At 40.8% G+C, this 20,545-nt stretch overlaps 1 protein-coding gene and 1 non-coding gene across 4 annotated transcripts in view; both read right to left on the bottom strand.

The window, feature by feature from the left end:
• Positions 1-20,545, bottom strand: part of MAML3 (mastermind like transcriptional coactivator 3) — a 450,956-nt gene that overhangs the window by 302,354 nt on the left and 128,057 nt on the right. Inside the window, exon 1 of one of the 3 annotated variants that reach the window (XM_060400653.1) lies at positions 1-20,545. This exon is cut by the window's left edge and continues 56,120 nt beyond it; it is cut by the window's right edge and continues 15,792 nt beyond it. The exons of the other annotated variants lie outside the window; for them this stretch is intronic. The gene's annotated coding sequence lies outside the window, so the exon portion shown is untranslated. 3 annotated transcript variants of the gene reach the window in all.
• Positions 4-75, bottom strand: TRNAC-GCA (transfer RNA cysteine (anticodon GCA)). The gene has a single exon. It is a non-coding gene; the product is annotated as a tRNA-Cys (tRNA).

Here is a 20,545-nt window from a genome sequence, read left to right as displayed (position 1 = left end):
ATCTTCCCCACCCAGGAATCGAACCTGGGTCTCCTGCATTGCAGGCAGACACTTTACCATCTGAGCTACCAGGGAAGCCAAAAGGGAAAAATAAGGGGAAAGGGAGGAAAACCTTTTTCATGGAGAATCACAAAGAAAATTTCTACTTGTCTGAATGATAAAAATTTCTGAATTAGTAAGTCTAAATTAATTTTTACATATATTAGAGAAGTAACATAAACCTCAAAAAAGGTCTATAGAGGTTTCACTTACTTATTAAGTAATACCTCTTCCCTCAGACAAATTTTCTCGTGAGAAAGGAAGCTTAAAATGGAAAGTTTTGAGAAATAGAATTTTTGCACGTTTGGCAACCAAAAAACTTTTACATTGGAACTAATTCAATGAGGGAAAGGAGATAAAAGGGGTGCTGTTTAGATTCAAAGAGGAGTTTTGCTTCTGGAATCGAAGCTTCAGCTCCCCTGATGTATGACAGTCTATCAGCTTGTATTTGCCAGAGGACATAAATTCTGAGTGTTACAGGCTGCGGTGACTGACATACCTGGAAGGTCGATGTGACTTAAGGTCTCCACTGTCCCCACTCACTCCCTCCCCCAGCCTCCTCTCTATCATCAGCCATCCAGCCCATCCACTCTTTTTTCATCCTGCCCCAGCTCTCAGTTTCCTTCCAGATGCTGTCCTGCCATCCAAAGGCAGCACTTATGACCTCAGACCTACATTTCTGAAATTACCCTCAAGGGAGCTTTCCACCTTCAGTCACCGACACCCTTCACCACCAAAACAAAATGTTCCCACACTCCATGTGGGCACTTGTTTAGCGGTCTTCCAAGAGACCTCTTAGATTAACAATTACAATCTCTGCCTTTTAAGCCAGTGAGTCAAGTTTCCTCAGAATCTGGCTCTAGTCTACCTTTTCAGCTCTGGGTTCTATTTCCATCCTTCATCTTTCTTCTCCAATGACACCTAATGAGATCCCATAGGGGGCACTGAAACATTACTAATAAACCAGAAATACAGAGCCAGTTAACTCGGGTTTCTACCCTCAAATTCCTTACTCACTAGTGAAATGTAAACCAGACCAACTAACATCCAAGGAAACAATGTCCCGTGCAAAGAAACCGCATGACTGTATCCTCCAAGATTACCTTTGTCTGTGGTGCGGACAACCAACTGTATCCAGTTGTGAGTGATTAAAGAAGACTGTAAAATGCAATGCAAGTCCAAATAAGTTACAATATCATGTTGCATCCAGAGCATGTAATAGACATCTTCTTTTGAACATAAACAGGGAGAAAGGTATGCATGTGCACTAGGTCACTTCAGTTGTGTCTGACTTTTTGTGACCCTATGGACTGTAGCCCACCAAGCTCCTCTGTCCATGGGGTTCTCCAGGCAAGAATACTGGAGTGGCTTGCCATGCCTTCCTCCAGGGGATCTTCCCCAGCCAGGGATCAAGCTCATGTCTCCTGCCTTGCAGGTAGAGTCTTTACTGCTGAGCCACAGGAGAAGACCTGGAGAAAGGTATACTAATCTTATTAATAGAAAATCATTTCCCCCTTACTATCCCACTAGGAAATGTTCAACAATATTCAGGAGCCAGATGCTTAGCTTGCCAGGGACACCCGCATAATTCAGTTTATCTTCACCCTTTCACCTGGGCTACCTCCAACAGCACAGACACACCTTTCCATTCTTCATCTTTCCTGGGCTCATGTCATCTCTTTATCTGGAGTACCTCCCTTACATTTTCCCTCAGCCACCTGCAATTCCAACTGTCCTTTAAGATTCTACCTTTTCTGTGGCATCTTCCTTAATCTCACTGACAGTGACAGTGAGACTTGCTCAGTCATTCCCGACTCTTTGAGGCCCCATGGACTGTAGCCCAGCAGGCTCCTCTGTCCATGGAATTCTCCAGGCCAGAATACAGGAGTGGGTAGCTGTTCGCTTTTCCAGGGGATCTTCCTAACCCAGGGATCGAACCCAGGTCTCCTGTACTGCAGGCGGATTCTTTACCATCTGAGCCACCAAGGAAGCCTCAGAAAACTGGAGTGGGTAGCCTATCCCTTCTCCAGGGGATCTTCCCAACCCAGGAATTGAACTGGGGTCTCCTACATTGCAGGCAGATTCTTTACCAACTGAGTTAACCGGGAAGCCCCTTTAATCTAGCCATAAGCAAGCCTTCTGTTGTCTGAAATTCTATATTGTCTCTGGCACAATGCTGCACTGTCTTCTGTGCCGATTTTCTTGAGAAAAAATTTATACCGACTTCATGCCAAGTCCTGTTCCACGAGTCTTATATGCATTTTTTCTATTTATTTTTCAAAATAGCCTTGAATGGTATCTTTATTCTATTTTACACATGAGTAAACTGAGGTTTGTTGAACTTAGGTAACTTTCTCACAGTCATATACCCAGGAATGGGCATGGTTTAAACTTAGATTACCTAATTCTGGAGGCTGAGCTCTTAGCACAAAACTTCAGTCTGACCTCCCCAGTTTCAGTTACTTGAGGGCAAGCATCATATTTTTGGTATCTCTGTACCAATCCACAGTCCCCCAAAGAGACCCCTTTTGACCATCAGGCGTCGTCAATAAATGTATGTCAGCAAATAGTGTTGGGGCTCCTTGCCTCTTCTGAGAGGAATGTCGTGTATACTCCACTACACCTTCAACTTCCCAGCATGTGAGGAGGCTTCCTTTGGTTGTATAGGCAGAGCCAATCTCTATAGGACCAGCATCGCAGAAGCTACACAACTTGGAACCACCTTTCCATCACCTCCTGCTAAATCAGTCTTTTAGTCACAGATTTTTAATCTTTCCAGGTCAACCTCCTTCTCAGTTCTTTTAAAGAACTCACCATTCAACACTGTTCCGACTTCCCAACAGTAGAACAGTGAAGCAATGCCATATCCTCATCTGTTAAGCAGCTTGACGTAAGTATCCAACCAATCAGAGAGTGGAGTCATCCAAATGACCAGACTTTGGATGGATGTCCAAAAGTCGAATGCAGATGTAACTTAATTTGAAATGAGATGACTCATCAAAGCAGGAGGGAGTACAAAGATTTAGTTTTATGTTTATCATTTTCACCCAAATTGGAACAGCCTAAATGTCCAACATAGAGGAACAGCTTAAATAAACAATGGTGTATCACAGCCATTAGAAATTATTCAGTCATTCAGCAAATACAAATGAGCGCCTCACTGTATGAGATAAACAGGAAAGAAGTGACAATATCCCTCGTGGTGCTTAGAGTCTGCATGACAATATAGAAGAATATGTAGGGAAAAATTTTTATGTTGCTGAGTGACTCAGTAGGTTGCAATGGAATAGAATTTATATGAGTTAAACATTTTGTTATTATAGTTTTTCATAATTTGAAGATATACTTGTTCTATGTTCATAGCCTGCCTTGAAGAAATAGACCTTTTCATGAGTAGGTCTCGTGAAATTTAATGTTATAGGATAAAGTAAAACTGCATATTCTCAACAAAATTTTGAGTGAAAACAAGGCAAGCACAAATCAAAGATTAATATGACTCTCAACTGAAATTAATTTTAGGATACTTAAAAAATATTTTATATGCTCATTATAAATATATATTAAAGTATAAATTAAAAGGCTTCTATTAGTCAATTATGGTATAAATGTATCATTTATTGACGTGTTAAAAAAAACAAAGAAAAAGGAATCAAAGTCAAATACAAAGAGCAAAAAGAAATGAAATTTTATATAGCTTATGAAATGGCAGTTAAAAAAATCTGCCTCTCTGGGTTGTCTGGTTTTGCATAAGTCTTAAAGGTATATAAAACTAGCAAGAAGATAAACTCTATAAGAGTATCTTAAGCTAAACAATAATAATCTACATAAGATTTTTAATATTCAAAACTCTTTTTCAAATTCTTAATTTTCAGGAACAGAGGGAAACTTCTTCAAGTTGATAAAGAGCATCTATAAAATATTATATCCTAAATGCTGAAAGACTGAATATTTTCTCCCTAAAATCAGGAACAAATCAAGGATGTCTGCTCTCACCACTGTCATTCAATAAAGTACAGTATTAGAAGTATAGTCCAGGGCTATAAGGCAGGAAGAGGAAATAGCAGGTATAGAGACGAGAAAGGATCTGTCTCTATTTGCAGAGGACATGACTGTCTATGCAGAAAACAGTAAGGATGCCACGAAAAAGTTCCTCCAACTTTAAGTAAGACCAGCAAGGTAGCAAGACACCAGACTGACATTCAAAATGCAGTTATATTTTTATACACCAGCAAAAAATATGGGCACCATAATTAAAACTACAATGCTGTTTACAATCACTAAAAAGAAAAAAGACGTAAATCTAACAAAACATGTAAGGACTTATATGCTGAAAACTAAAAATACTGATAAATGAAATCAGTGAAGTTCTAAATAAAATGGAGAGACTTGCTGAATTCATGGACTGAAATATTCAACATAGTTTTCAATAAAAACGTCAATTTCCTCAAATTGATATAAAAGTTTAATACAATTTCTATCAAAATCTCAGCAAGTTCTTTTTTTAAAGACAAGAACATCCCAAACTTTGTATAAAAATATAAAGAAACCAAAACAGCCAAAATTATATTTTAAAGGAAGAATGACATGAAAGGAATCAATTACCTAATGCCAAGACTTGACAGTAATCAAGACCGCAGTAGTAATAGAGAAATAAATAGTATTTCAATGGAACAGAACAGATGTATCCAAAAGACATCTACACAACATAACTATGTTCAAATGATTTTTCACAAAGGTTCAAAACAATTTCACGTAGGAAGGATAACTTTTTCAACAAATGGGCTGGAGCAACTAAACCTGCATAGGTAAGGGATAAAAAAGAACTTTGACCCAAACCTCACACCTTATATAAAAATTAACTCAAAATGAGTCACAGACTTAAATACAAAATGTCAAAGTAAATCTTAGAAAAAAAGATTTTCCTTTCTTTCAGGAAAGAGAAAAATCTTTGAGATCTAGACTAGGCAAAATGTTTGTAAACTTCATACCAGAAGCAGAATAAGTAAAAGAAAATTTAATAAGCTAGACATCACCAAACTAAAAGCTTCTGTTTTGTGAAAGACTCTTGCAAGAGAAGGGAAAAAAGACAAATTTTAGGCTGGGAGAAAATAACTGCAAACCACCTATTTGACAAAAGAAATCTATCTAAAATATATAAAGAATTCTCAAAACACGTGCTCCGTTGTGCCTAACTCTCTGTGAGCCTATGGACTGCGGCCGCCAGGCTCCTGTGTCCATGGGACTTCACAGGCTGCCACTTCCTACTCCAGGGGAGGTTCGCGACCCAGGGATCGAACAAGCATCTCCCGTGTCTCCTGCAGTTAGTCAGTTCAGCTCAGTTCAGTTGCTCAGTCGCGTCCAACCTTTTGCGACCCCATGAATCGCAGCACGCCAGGCCTCCCTGTCCATCACCAACTCCCGGAGTTCACTCAGACTCACTTCCATCGAGTCCGTGATGCCATCCAGCCATCTCATCCTCTGTCGTCCCCTTCTCCTCCTGCCCCCAATCCCTCCCAGCATCAGAGTCTTTTCCAATGAGTCAACTCTTCGCATGAGGTGGCCAAAGTACTGGAGTTTCAGCTTTAGCATCATTCCTTCCAAAGAAATCCCAGGGCTGATCTCCTTCAGAAAGGACTGGTTGGATCTCCTTGCAGTCCAAGGGACTCTCAAGAGTCTTCTCCAAGACCACAGTTCAAAAGCATCAATAATGTATAAGACACCATAAAAAAAATCAAAAGTCTTCATACAAAAGTACCAAAGTGGAAAGTGAGTGGATTCCACGTATCTCCTTACAGTATATGATAAACAAGTCAAACAAAAGTCTACTTCAATATTTTTATAGCAGTGATAAATTTCCAAATAAGGAAAATAATCCTGTCTCTCTTTTTCTGTTTTGTCTTGTTTAATTTTTTTCGGCATATAGAAGGTTTACATTGCTGTGTTCGTTTCTGCTGTACGGCACAGTGAATCAGTTATATGGATACACATATCCCCTCTTTTTTAGATTTCCTTCCAATGTAGGTCGCCCACAGAGCACTGAATAGAGTTCTCTGTGCTATCCAGTAGGTTTTCATTACTTACCTATTTTATTCATAGTAGCATATATATGTCAATCCCAATCTTCTAATTCATCCCACCCACCCTGTCCCACTGATAACCATAAATTTGTTTTCTATATCTGTGACTCTATTTCTGCTTTGGAAGTAAGTTCATCTTTATTGTTTTAGCACATGTAAGTGATACTATACGATCTTTATCTTTCTCCTTCTAACTTATTTCACTATGACAATCTCTAGGTCTCTAGGTCCAGCTATGTCTCTGCACATGGCATCGTTTCATTCCTTTCCATGTCTAATTTCACTAAATTATACTAATTTCACATTGGGCATTTATTTGGCCCTAGATCACTAATTTCAAATATTATATTAATCAAAATAGTTTTGTCCAATTTCATGCAACTCATTTTCTGTGGTTAATTTTTTTGTGAAATGAAATATCCAACAGCCTCTGTGGCCACACTTAGTCTTCCCCGCTCATTCGTTAATGTGTCCGCAAGCATTTTTGATAGTCTGTTATCAAGTACTGCTTGGCCCTGAAGGAGGCAGGAAGATGAATTAGAAATGGTCTCTGCTGCTCATGTTTCTTTAAATATTTATGTATTTGCCTGCATTGGGCCTTAGCTGCAGTACACAGGATCTTTGCTGCATCACAAGGGATCTTTCATTGCAGCACAGAGACCCTAGTTGCGGCATGCAAGTTCAGTAGTTTCGGTGCACAGGCTTAGTTGCTCTGTGGCAGGTACGATCTTAGTTCCCCAACCAGGGATCGAACCCATATCTTCAGCATTACAAGACAGATTCTTAACCACTGGACCACCAGGGAAGTCCTACTCATGTCTTAACAACTTTAAAAAAAATGGGTTGAAAAAACTGGATCATTCCTGAATGCCTTTTTATAATTTTTTTTCATACTGTGTTTTAGCTTGCTACCAATTAATGTAATTAATCCTTTAATGCTCGGCATCTATATGTTTTCTCAACTTTTATGATTGTAATAAACAAAGAGTAGTCATAACTGACAATAAATAAAAAAGTTTAAAAGATCAAAAACTAAAAGATAAAAAATTACTTAGAGAAACATGAAATCTTAACCTCTCAACTTAAATTGTTAATATGAAAAGTTAGTCACCGGAGGATGATTTTTTTTCCTCTTCTAAATTGTTATTTAAACCTCAGCTTCTTAATCAACTTGAGTTCCAAGTGGTTTCTGTTGACTCATTTTAAGTTACCCTTGAACTCTACCCTGCAGCCATACTGAAATATTTTTCAATTCCCCGAATTGCCTATGTTCTTTTCCAGGGATCTGGTGTATGTTCTCAGTCTTGAAAACTTCCCCACTCAACAGTTTCACTTCAGTCATGTCAAACCCTTCACGACCCTATGGACTGTTGCCTACTAGGCTCCCCTGTCCATGGGATTTTCCAGGCAAGAATATCAGAGTGGATTGCCATGCCTTCCTCCAGGGGATCTTCCTAACCCAGGGATGGAATCTGAATTTCTTACACTTTCTGCATTGACAGGAGGGTTCTTTGCCACTAGTGCCACCTGGGAAGCCCTTTGACTAACTATCTCCTACTAAATCAACAGGTTTCTAAGACACTTCTTTTGTGAAATCTTCCCAGATCCCTTAGAAGTCTAGATGAAGCGTATCTCATGTGTCTTGTAACTGTTTCACCATACTGTAATTAGCCCTTTACTTGTCTGTTTGCCCAAAGGATCTAAAGCTCTTTGAGGCAGGGATGATATTTTGTTCACTGTTTTATTGCCATCACCAAGAGTGATGGAAGAATGAGAATGAATGAATGAACAGAAAGATTCTTAAATCTCTCGCATCAGAAGATGGGCAACTCCTTGGTCACCCAGATGATCGGTTCCTGCTTATGAAGACGGTCAACAGGATAAGCAAGCTCCCTGGAGATGCCCTGAAACTATCTTAGAGCTTCATCATTCTACTGCACACAAACTGGACCCTTCAGCATCTTTTCAGAAAACCCGACCTAATCTAACAGGTGTTTCCCATGAGTTACTCTTGGAAAGTACCAAAGTCCTTTACAGCAAATAGTTCAAGGTCCTCAAAAAGATACATCACACAGCTTCAGTGTGCAATGGGCAGCTAGGAGTGTCCCCAGTGAAGGTGGCATAAAAGGCTGCCTGCAGTATAATACTGAGGTAGGTTAATCTGACTGCTTCATTTTCTTGGAGAAATATTAAAGGTCTGTGTACTTTAAAGAGAGGATTTCCTGGTACTACAGAGTCTACCGCTAAGTTCCCATCTTTCTCAGTACTGAGACTGCAGATCCTTAAACAGCAGCTTTGAGAGGGCTCAGCAGTGCTCCCAGGGACAAAGGCCTTAAGACACAGGACCTATGCCAGGCCCTTGTTTTTTCACATCTCATCAGAAAGTCCTTCCCCCTGCGAAAAAAGCAGTGCCATTTTTTTTCTTCCTGATCTTTGTCAACTGTGTTGCTGTACCGCATTGGGAAGCATTCACAGTGGCCATTACCTGCCCTGTTTACTCAGTGTTAAGTATTAACAAGGCCTGTGCTGTCTCAGCTGCTGCCGTATTTCTCCAGGAAAGACGTGCCTATGTAAATGCCCTCATGCAAACAGGAGCCTTATCTTTTGCTAAGTGGGGGTGGGGAGAAGACTTGGAGACAGCGGAAAGGATAGAAGGAAACAGGAGCTGTTAAAAACGTCATTTCCAGGTACACATAAAATAACCGCACAATGAAATCTTGTTCGTGGCTGTTTTTTTGTCTATATCTTCTCGCTATGGTGGCGCTAGTGGTAAAGAAATCACCTGCTAACACAGGAGACATAAGAGATGCAAGTTTGATGCCTGGCTAGGGAAGATCCCCTGGAGGAGGAAATGGCAACGACTCCAGTACACTTGTCTGGAGTTTCCCATGGACAGAAGAGCCTGGCGGGCTACAGTCTACGGAGTCACAAAGAGTCGGTCAGGACTGAAGCGACCTAGCTGGCACACAGGGGTTATAAAGCACCTATTTCTGGGTTTGTTTATAATGGCTTCAGTTTTCTATTGAGTAAATGGTGTGTAAATATTTCACAGAATAAAGAGGAAAGAAATAAGCCTTGCCATTGGACTCTTTGCTTAGGTTTGTGTGTTTGGTTTCCGGTGTGGGGCAGCTATGCTGAAGTGGGTAGGAGCGTTTCTGAGGGGATGAAGAAAGCTGACCATATTTACTCGAGCACAAAGAAGGGCAAAGGGTTTGATTAAAACTCCTACCAGATACTGCTTGCTGGACAGCGAAACTGCAATACTTGCAAAGAGGAGGGCCAAACACCATTCAGAAGAGATCAAATACAAATAAAAAACTGACTTGGGGGGGGGAAATGTTTCACTAGAGTCAGCTTTTCTGTAAAAACTGGCTCACTCTCATTACTTTCCCTAAGTTTAGGCTTGGGTCAGATGACAAGGCAAAATTCCATCCTTGGAGCAATTGCAGGGAACACAAGCCAGATACACGAGGTTTCCTGGACAAGATTTGATGCACGGAAAGCAAAGGTGTGGGTCACCTTTCCATTTTTTTTCAGTACCCAAGCAGTTACATAGAGATCAAAACAAACAAGGTGTGGGGAACAGAAGACTGTTTCTTTTCTGTGAGGAGTCTTAAGAAATGAAACGGTGATACTGTTTCCATCGGGATTAACAAATTTGTGTGCTGTTTAGAGGAAGGGCTTTAGAGCTACACTTGCAAGCTTTAAATTCCAATTTAACCATTTTGTAGCTGTGCGATCTTGGACAAATGACTTAACTGTTTTTAATTTTCTGTTTTTCAAAAGTGACCATGGATTACTGATATAAAAGAGGTGAACTAGGGCTGAGAAAAACAAAACGAAACAGCGATTTTGCCAGAAGTACCTTACAACATAACTTTTACGTAAGAATAGGTCTCACACGTCCCAGGCATGTCAGATACATCATTCTAAACTTTATGTAGCTCTGCAAGGTTAACACTATTATTTTCAGTTTATAAAATAAGAAAACTCAAATTTAAAGTAGCTAAGGAATTAGACTTGGTCTCAAAACTGAAAAATAGCAAAGTCATTTCCCTAAATCATTTTTAAAAAATGACCCATGAATTTCCCTTCCCTCTCTAAGTCCTTTCTTCCTAATGCTACTGCAGGTCACAACTACATTGACAGTCTTTCTTCTTTCTCTTTGTTGGTCAGTTCAACTCTCCTAACATTACATGCTTACTTTCTGGAACCACTGATCCCAGGACTTTTACCTAATTTAGTTTGGCTGGAGCCCTGTCCTCAACCCCACTGCTCCTATTAGATCCATCTCCACCATCTGCATCACCCATCACAATGAGAGCAGACATTTATTTAGCACTTTTCTAAGTACTGGACACCTTGTGAGATAGTTACCATCATTATCCCCATTTTAGAGGTGTGGAAACTGGGTCACTGAAAAGGTAAGTAGCCTACCTACCAGGAGCCCAGAGTAGGGGGCAGAGATGGAGTACCAACCTCAGCAGTCTGGCTCCAAAGTTCTTCATCTAATCCTACACTACCCTGCTTCCATAGCCCTGCAGTAACCCAAAGTCTATCCCTGATTCCATCAAGCAAGTCTGAGCAGGAGAGAGGGGTACCTGTTTAAAACCTGGGTAAATACATTTTATGATGTTTGAAATAAAATTGCTTCCTTTTTGCTACAAAAGTGCATTTTTAAAAAAATCACTATGGATGGACTTCCCTGGTGGTCCAGTGGTTAAGAATCTGCCTGCTAATGCAGGGGACATGGATTTAATCTCTGGTCTGGGAAGATTTCACATGCTGCAGGGCAACTAAGTCTACGAGCAGCCACTGCTACTGAAACCCAGCACCCTACAGCCCACGCTCTGCAACAGGGGCAGCCACCACAACGAGAAGCCATCACATAGCTAGAGAGTGGCCCCCACTCACCACAACTAGAAGAAGCCCACATCCAATAATGAAGGCTCAGTGCAACCAAAAATAAGTAAGTAAATAATTTTTTAAAAAATCACTATGGATAAAATTATTTTGTAGTGGGCTAGCCTAGGAACATTGTTTTTATGGGAACAGAAGTACTGAGATTAAAAAAAAAAAAACTATTGGATCAGCTTAATCATAATTGTAGATTTCCTTAATTTCCATTTAGGATAAAATTCCTAGGAAAAGAGGAAAAAGAGGGGAAAGAGGAGAAAGGAGACACTTCAAGTTCCTAGTAGCCACAACTCAGAATGCAATCGGGATAATACATCCCAGCATTCTAAGTGCACTAAAAATAAACATAAATGGTTTGTTAGAGCTAATCTGGCAGCCAAAAGTGAATATTAATAACACAGAAGATCAATAAGATGCCTAGCAAAAGACAATGGATTAACTTGGTTCTAGAAATAGCAAAATTCATGTAGGCCAGGAAGGAAGCCACGAGACAAGAGGCGCAGTCAGAAGAGAAATTCGTCTCCTCCTTGTATGATGCAAGGAATTGAGAACAGACAATAAAACATGCTCATCTCTTTTTGGCTCTACCTACTAAATAAGCACTTTAATCAATGTCTACCTTTCCCTCCTTGTCTTCATCTGCCACTGCTGGCTCAATAGGAGAATGTATGACCCTAGTTCAAACACAGGTCAGGATGACTAGTATAAATATTCCGAGCTTATGTTATCACCGTCTCCCTCTTCTTGTGTGGTGTACTCTATTTAAGTAAAGGACTGGACAGGGGAGTTTTTAGCCAAAGCATATTCAATAAAAAAGGAGTTTCATGTTCAAATAAATATGAGAAATGTTGCATGATAACCCCCTTTTAAGATATTGAGGGGGACTTTCCTGGTGGTCCAGTGGCTAAGACTGAGCTCCCAGTGCAGGGGGCCTGGGTTCTATCCCTGGTCAGGGAACTAGCTTCAGCATCTAAGAGAGAAGATCCTGTTTGCTGCAACTAAGACTCAGTGCAGCCAAATAAATAAATACATTTAAAAAAGATATTGAGGGCTCAGAGTCTTTTAGGAAAGACACCTGCTTCACAGAGGTAACCCGGTATCTCCCAAGCCCTGTGCTATGCCATCCTTTTCTCTTACTCCCTATTAATATATCAGTGCAGAATGAAAGTGAGAACTCTAGACCAGAAGGAGGACAAACTGAGTTCCCCTCTTTACTTCCCGTGAGACCTGAGTCACTTAACTTCCCAGGGACTTCAGTCTGTCCAGTCACAAGGTTCTAAGACTTTCTTCAACGCAGCTTCCTAAGTGGCCTTGCTCAGCAGCATGGCGGCTGGGCTCTGGGGAGGCCCCTGTGGACCAGCCAGCTCCTCCAGCTGGGCCCACACCTCCAGGGCCCTCACGTCACGCAGGAGCAGCCTAGACAATGGGCTCTTTTACACCCTTCACATTTGGCCCTTTATGCTCAGGCTAACATTGCAAAAGCTGCTTTGGGGGGATAAGTGGGGAGCGGGGGTGAAATTTGTAGAGAATTGTTAAAACAAGCTTACAGTTGTTCTTTGAAACATTTGCTGGCATTCAGAAGTGGCTGTTAAAATAGTTTCTTGTGCTTGTTCATTTAAATATGCAAGTTTAATAAACATTATTCATCCAAAAGAGAGAAACGAGGCAAACTCTTACAACTGATTCTTCAGGCCTATGTTCTTAGGCGCTATTCTCAGCTGATTTCACTTGAAATGCTGTTAACCTGACATTTCAACTTCTCTGGAGGGAAAAATTATCAGGATCCAGAGAATTGTTCCTAATACTGAAAATATAACTTTTATACAGTTTCGCAAATTATTCACCTTTTCTTTTTATTTGCATGTCTCTCCTCTTTAAAACTAAGGGTTAACTGTCTGCAAGTTGAGGTTGACTGACTTTCTTGTTTTATGACAAGGCTATACTAATGCTATTGGAGAAGGAAATGGCAACCCACTCCAGTGTTCTTGCCTAGAGAATCCCAGGGACGAGGGGAACCTGGTGGGCTGCCGTCTATGGGGCTGCACAGAGTCAGACATGATTGAAGTGACTTAGCAGCAGCAGCAGCATACTAATGCTGTAACAGGAATAACTAATACTTCTGTAAGTGTTCAATATGCGACAGTCTTCATTCTAAGCAACGTGTGCATGTGTGCATTAATCTTAGCAACAATCCTATAAGGTCGGTACTATTGTTATCCCAATTTTACAGAAGTGGAAACTGAGGTGTCAAGAGGATAAGTGACTTTCCAAGCTCATGTACTGCTAGGAAGTGGCAGAGATGAGATTTGAATCCAGTAACCTGTGGGTTTTTTCCACTGGGGCGTGATTGCTTTGCAATGTCATGTTAGAGTTTCTGCTGTACAAAAAAGGGAATCAGCTATATGTATACGTATATCCCCTCCCTCTTGGCAAGTCTGTGTTCTTAATCATCATGCTATAGGACCTCTTGCTTAAATGCGTAAAACAATAGAACCACTGCCATAAAAATATTTATAAATCACTGGGGACATAATCTAGGGTTAGCATGACAACCCACTCCAGTATTCTTGCCCGGAGAATCCCATGGACAGAGGAGCCTGGCGGGCTACAGTTCATAGTGTTGCAAAGAGTCAGACACGACTGAGCGACTAACACGACACAGCGACATGAACTCCACGATAATAACTAAAGACCTCCCAGTGCTACTGAAGTCAGATCAAGGGGAAAGCCCTGACCTATATTAGGAAGGACACTGGTTAGAAATAAAAAAACATGTTCTGTCTTCTCAGTGATAGGAGACTGGCTTATCTAAGGAGGCTGGGAAATCTCCCTCCCAAGCGCTTAACAGTAAAAGTGAGAGAAGCATCTAAAATATTCCAGCAGAATTCTCACAGAAACTGAAATGGCACCCCACTCCAACACTCTTGCCTGGAAAATCCCATGGATGGAGGAGCCTGGTGGGCTGCAGTCCATGGTGTCGCTAAGAGTCGGACAAGACTGAGCGACTTCACTTTCACTCTTCACTTTCATGCATTGGAGAAGGAAATGGCAACCCACTCCAGTGTTCTTGCCTGGAGAACCCCAGGGACAGGGGGGCCTGCTGGGCTGCTGTCTATGGGGTCACACAGAGTCAGACACAACTGAAGCGACGCAGCAGCAGCAGCAGCAGCAACCATCCTCAACCTTGTAATCCCAAGTCCTTCCTGAGAGTATTCCATCGTTATTTTTCCAAGTCACTGAAAGAACATTCTTTAACATGTTAACGGGATGGAGATGTGGTGATGGAAGAGAGGAAGCGGGGACTGAGATTTAAAAGCTTTGGGCCCAGAACAACCAGTATAATGTGTGGACTTTGTCTCCATCTTGATTGACACAAACCAACTAGGAAAAGGCTCTTTGAGATAATCAAAACAATTTCATTATGGACTGAGTACTGAATGATACCAGGGAGTTACTGTTCATTTTGTTACGTCTGATTATACATTATGATTATCTGAGAAATCGCCATAACGTGTAAAGGTGCATCCCAAGGTAAATAAGGGTGAAATAACATAACACAATGTCTGAGACTTTACTTCGACAAAAATAGAGGGGGCTGAATGAAGTGAGTGTAGCCAATCTTGACAACTGTTGAATCTGAGTGACGATATACAAAGGGTCGTCGTCCTGTTCCTCTGCTTTTGCATATTCGACAATTTTCAGAGTAAAATATGTCGATTAAGAAAATGGAACGATTTTTCCCTTCTGATGAAAAATATTTGGAAACAAATATACTGAAAACAAATTACTCTCGCACTGGCCAGACGCACACCTAGGTATATACTTCAGTTCTCCTAAGACTAAGGCCACGAATGAGAATGAAAGGGAAGAACATGAGGCGACTACGGGATAGAAAGAGACAGGGAGAAAGAAGAGCAACTCCGTGTTTCAGGGAGACTTTAGAGGACTAGCCTGCCAGCTCTAGTTTTACTGGTTCTTCTTAAGACTTCCTCTGGAAATGGGCTTCTCACTCAGTACTATCAACTCAGTTCAGTTCAGTTCAGTCAGTCCAGTCACTCAGTCGTGTCCAACTCCTTGTGACCCCATGGACTGCAGCATGCCAGGCTTCCCTGTCCATCACCAACTCCCGGAGCGTACTCAAACTCATGTCCATCATGTTAGTGATGCCATCCAACCATCTCATCCTCTGTCATCCCCTTCTCCTCCCACCTTCAATCTTTCCCAGTGTCAGGGTCTTTTCAAATGAGTTGGCTCTTCACATCAGGTGGCCAAAGTATTGGAGCTTCAGCTTCAGCATCTATCCTCCCAATGAATATTCAGGACTGATTTCCTTTAGGATGGACTGGTTGGATCTCCTTGCAGTCTAAGGGACTCTCAAGAGTCTTCTCCAACACCACAGTTCAAAAGCATCAATTCTTCAGCATTCAGCTTTCTTTATGGTCCAACTCTCACATCCATACCTGACTACTGGAGAAACCATACCTCTGACTAGATGGACGTTATGTTGGTGATATCTGCTTTTTAATATGCTACTTAGAAAAATATTCAATAAAATGAGCCTGCTTTCCCTGTTCACCTTGTGTCTGGTGTTTATAATAATCTCATCCACTGACTGGCTCTTAGTCCTTAAGAGTAACTGGCTTAATCATTGAGAGGGTGTGTGTGTGTGTGTGTGTGTGTGTGTGTGTGTGTGTGTGTGTGAGATGAGCCCATCCTTCATCATGGTGGTGATAATACACATCCTTGTCTTTCACCCATTGGGTTCTATCTTTATTATGAGATGAAGAACCATGTTTCCATTTGGCATTCCAGGTGTACTTACTGAACATCCATCTTCAGGAGAGCTAATACCCCGTCAATAATTAGGAAATAGGGCTTTTTTCCCCAAAGAAAAACCACACAGCTAAAATCACTGTACTGTCCCTAAGTACCTTTACTGGAGGCTCATCAAAACGTATTAAAATACAAATAAAAACCTTCAGAGACAGGAATAAATACTCTGAACAAATTAGCTGGTCAGACTCGACTAATACTACATTTTCTAGCATCCTCTTTCCCCTCGACAAAGACAAGCACTGATATATTTTGTTTCTAAGTATACACTAGCTTGTTGCTTTTCATTAAACTCAAGGTAAATTTTGCATCCTAGTTTCTCACCTAACATTAAAAGATGAACATTTCAAGTGAAGATGGGAAACTTAAAATTTTTCCCAACTATGCGACATCAGGGTGTTGCCACTGGTTCAATTTATAAATAATACTCTAATGAACATCTTTATGTGCAATACTTTCTTACATAATTATATGTATTTCTATAGAATTGATCCTCAGAGCATAATAAAAAATGAAATTAAGAATAATATCTAGTAATTTCCCTTAACACAAGAAAAAATAATAATAATTTTTAAAAGATCCCACTGAGAGGTGAGTTTGTACTAGACAAGCCCTAACGTCCTGACTCCATAGCTGGTAGCTGGTACTGTGTGCTAGAAGAAATACGTCACTCTGTCCCAGCGGTTCCTTGTTGCTCACTGTGTTAATCCTGACCGGACACTGGTCACTTCCCCTAAATGCCTCTTGCCCCCTTGTTTTCCTTACAATGTAACAGCAGGAGTCTGCAGTCCTGGCTGCTCTGTCTAGCGTTTCATCATCCTTCTTCGCTCCCACAGCAGTCTGCTGCACCTCCAACGCTGGACTTCCTTCCTTCTCCCTCACTCTATAGTCAGTTGTTTGCATCGTCTGTCTGCTGAATCTCTTAATTCTTCCTGCTGTTTAGTCACTAAATCATGTCTGACCCTTCTGTGACCTAATGGACTGTAGCCCGCCAGGCTCCTCTGTCCATGGAATTCTGGAGTGGGTAGTCAGTCCCTTCTCCAGGGGATCTTCCAGACCCAGGGTTCGAACCTAGGTCTCCTGCATTGCAGGCAGATTCTTTCCCGGCTGAGCCACCAGGGAAGCTGGGTCGTTAGCTGATTTCAATCTGATTATTAGCATCATTCTATTCCTGAGCAGACTGGCTCCCTTTGTATTACCTGCAGCCCTACCCAGAGCTTAAAATGCCTCTCCATTTCGCTTCTTCTATACATTTAATGAATGTGCTGTTTACATCTTTTCTCAGATAATTAATGAAGATGCTCAGTTAGACCTTGCTGAACAGATTCCCTCCCTCCCCTAGACTCAATGCATTGCCGTTTATCATTATGCTTGCAGTCCTTCAGGCAATTTTCAATCAATTTGACACATTTGAGTCAATTTGAACTCATTTTCCGAACTAGATTTTATGGGACCTGGTATCAATTCTTCCATTCACATCTGGATGTATTTAGAAATAATAATATATCCAGTGCATTCTTTTTCTCCACTTGTTCGCAGATTTTCCCCCAAAATCAATTAAGTTGGTCTAACATAAAAAGCTTGATAAATCTATGCTGTTTGTGGCTCATGGCTCTAATATCCCCTAGATATTCATAGATTTACTCATTCAAATACTCTATTTGTTAGCAACGTGGTTTTCCTAATTCATTTACTTATTCCACACCTGTCTATGGAACACATGGATCGTTGAGCCACACAGGTTTGGACTGTATGGGTCCACTCACACAACGTGGTTTTTTTCAATAAATACTATAGAACTACAGGATATGCGGTTGTGGAACTGCAGGGATGAGGGCCAACTATGGGACTGAAGCATCCTCAGATTCTCGTCTCCCTGGTGGGTCCTGGAACTAACGCCTCAAGGATGCTGAGGGATCACTGAACTTACCATCGGTAGGCACTGTGCCTAGAACAGGTTTAAAACTGATTCTATTTCGAAATAAATTATCAAGGGTCTCTTGTTCTGTGAAACATGTAAAACACCACTCTCTTAAACTGTTATAGATGGGGCAGAAAGAAGACAGAAATCTGAGTCTGAAGTCTTATTGGAAGGTATGATAAATAGGTTCCTGGTGTAAGAATTCTGAAAAAAAAAAACAAAAACAGCTGAACTAAGATATTAGAATGAATCCGTGCTTTATCTATGTTATCTCTGCCAACAATTAGATATACATTCTTGGACACTGAATAATCTCGCAGCGTCAGCTCCTCTTAATTTTTTTTTTCCTCTCTCTCTCCCTCATTATTCTTCATGATCTCCAAAGGAGAGCACCCATATTTTGATGAATTCATTACTACTTCCATTAACACGGGTTAACACATCCTCCAAGACCTTGCCTCTTTATTTGTTTTCTTCTTTTTTTAATGAAACAGGTCTTCATTACTGTTTAATTATCCTTATTTATCTTCTTAAAGGCCAGTTTTAAAAAGCAGTTGAGAAGCTTGGCCATTTTGCCATCAATAGCTCAGTCATTTGAGCATAATCGTTAAGCCTATCTCCCTATTCATTTAAAGCGAGGCCTCCTTTATCCCTGGCGTGCCTTCCTCTCTCTTCTTTATTATGTTTGTATGATCACCCTTTGCACCACTGATCGTCATAAATATTTCTTGGTTGTAACTCGGGAACCTCTCTGATGATTCATGCTCTCCTGTGAGAGTCCTACAGATGAACTTTATCAACTCACAGGTTTCTCTTTTTCTCCCCCCCGTTTTTGCACACACTTGTCACTGTCATTTGGATATTGCTTCTGGTTTTCCCAATGACCTCTGGCCTTTGTGGTGAAACCACTGACCCCAGTTGAAGCCCTTGCTCCAATTTTACAAGGTGACAAGCGCTATAGAACCACAGGGAGGAGCTCAGGGGTCAGAGACTGCTTAGATACACAAGCTCCTGCCCCCATGGGGCCAGATTCCATCTTGTAGGTAAAACCAAACTCTCCCAGCACAGTGGAGCTGATTCAACCAGGGAAAAGGGACACATCCCTATTTGTGAGTCTCCCCCTCAAAACAGCAGACTGGGCCACTTCCAGCCACAGTGCCTTCTCTTCAAAACTGGCATTGCCACCAGGACAATTTAATTATCTCCCTTATTTATCAATTATGTCTCAAAGACCACAAACCAAGAGAAACACTAAATTATTCTTTCCTTTCTGGATAATATCCATGCTTATATTTGACGTTAGATATTCACTCTCTTTTTTTAATTTCTTTTTTTTGAATGTTTATTTTTTTATTATTTAAAAAAATTTTTAACCTTAAGAATTTTCTTTTATATACATATATATATATATTTTTAACTTTATTTTACTTTGCAATACTGTATTGGTTTTGCCATACATCAACGTGAATCTGCCACAGGTGTACATGTGTTCCCAATCCTGAACCCCACCCCCACCTCCCTCTCCATACCATCTCTCTGGGTCTTATTTGGGTGCTATCGCAATTTGTGGCTGTTCATTGCTAGGCTAGATTAATTACCACCTCGTTTTCACCTTGTATTATAGCATGAAATATGTTTCTTAGAAAATAGGGAAATTTTAAGAAAAAGATTCATTTTAAAGAGTCTAACAAGAAAGAAATCACAAACTAAAGAAAAAAGAAGGCTTATAACTATATTAGTAAGTATAATTCTATTTGCAAACATTTCCCTTCAATTATATGATTTTTAAAAGACCGAAACAAGACACCCATAATTATTATATAAATGCCATTTTTTATATCAACTTAGCAAAGGTGTGCATTTTTGTTTCAAAACCAAAAAAAATCAAGGTGTCAATTTATGATGTTCTTTAAAATTCACACCAAATTAACAAATCTAAATTTTTGAGCCCCAAACCTGTATTTTTGACTACAGTTATTGTGACTAATTTAAAGAGGACTCTTTGCTCGGTTTAGCAAAAGAAGGTGATAGAGACAAAATAAGTTGACTTTTTCCCCTCCTCTATTTGAGCAAAAGCTACTCACATATTCACACTTTTTAAAATTTAGGCATGGATATAGCATTCTATGAGTAAGAAGAAAAGAAGTAATGCGCAAACTCCGGGAGACAGTGAAGGTCAGGGAAGCCTGGCGTGCTGCAGTCCATGGGCTCACAAAGCGCTGGACGTGACTGAGCGATAACAAGAAGAAATGAATAAAGTGAAGCGTGGAACTTTTTTCCCCACATCTTTCTCTTTGCCCGTCCTGGTTTCTCTGTGTCCATATGGCCCCCGACTTACTTCCCCCACGATTCTTTTTTTCTCGTCAGTTAGGGCACTGAACCTGTCCACAGGTCACTGCACCCCTCCCCTCCCAATTTTAGGATAACTGCATTCTGCACCTTTAAATGCCACGCCAATCACACAGCAGTAACTTCATGGCAACTTCTTTGGAGAAAGCAGGTCACATTTTCATATCACAACCATTTATTGATAAACTAACGCACACGACATGACATGACAAGGAGCGGCTATGGCAGGGGCCCATCCTAAGCTGTCCACATCACATGCGAAGGGAAAGACCGCTCCCGGAGGGCCGGAGGGGCGGCGTGAAGATTTCACATAGGAAGACAAAATCAGCTTTCACTGGATGGCTAAGGGGTAAGGAATCTGCCTGTCAAGCAGGAGACTTGTGTTCCATCCCTGGGTAGCGAAGATCCC

The sequence above is a fragment of the Ovis aries genome, chromosome 17, assembly GCF_016772045.2.
Source record: "Ovis aries strain OAR_USU_Benz2616 breed Rambouillet chromosome 17, ARS-UI_Ramb_v3.0, whole genome shotgun sequence".
In the NCBI taxonomy this organism is placed as follows: Eukaryota; Metazoa; Chordata; class Mammalia; order Artiodactyla; family Bovidae; genus Ovis; species Ovis aries.
Note: the sequence above shows the minus strand (reverse complement) of the source record. Positions and strands in the feature narration are given on the sequence as shown.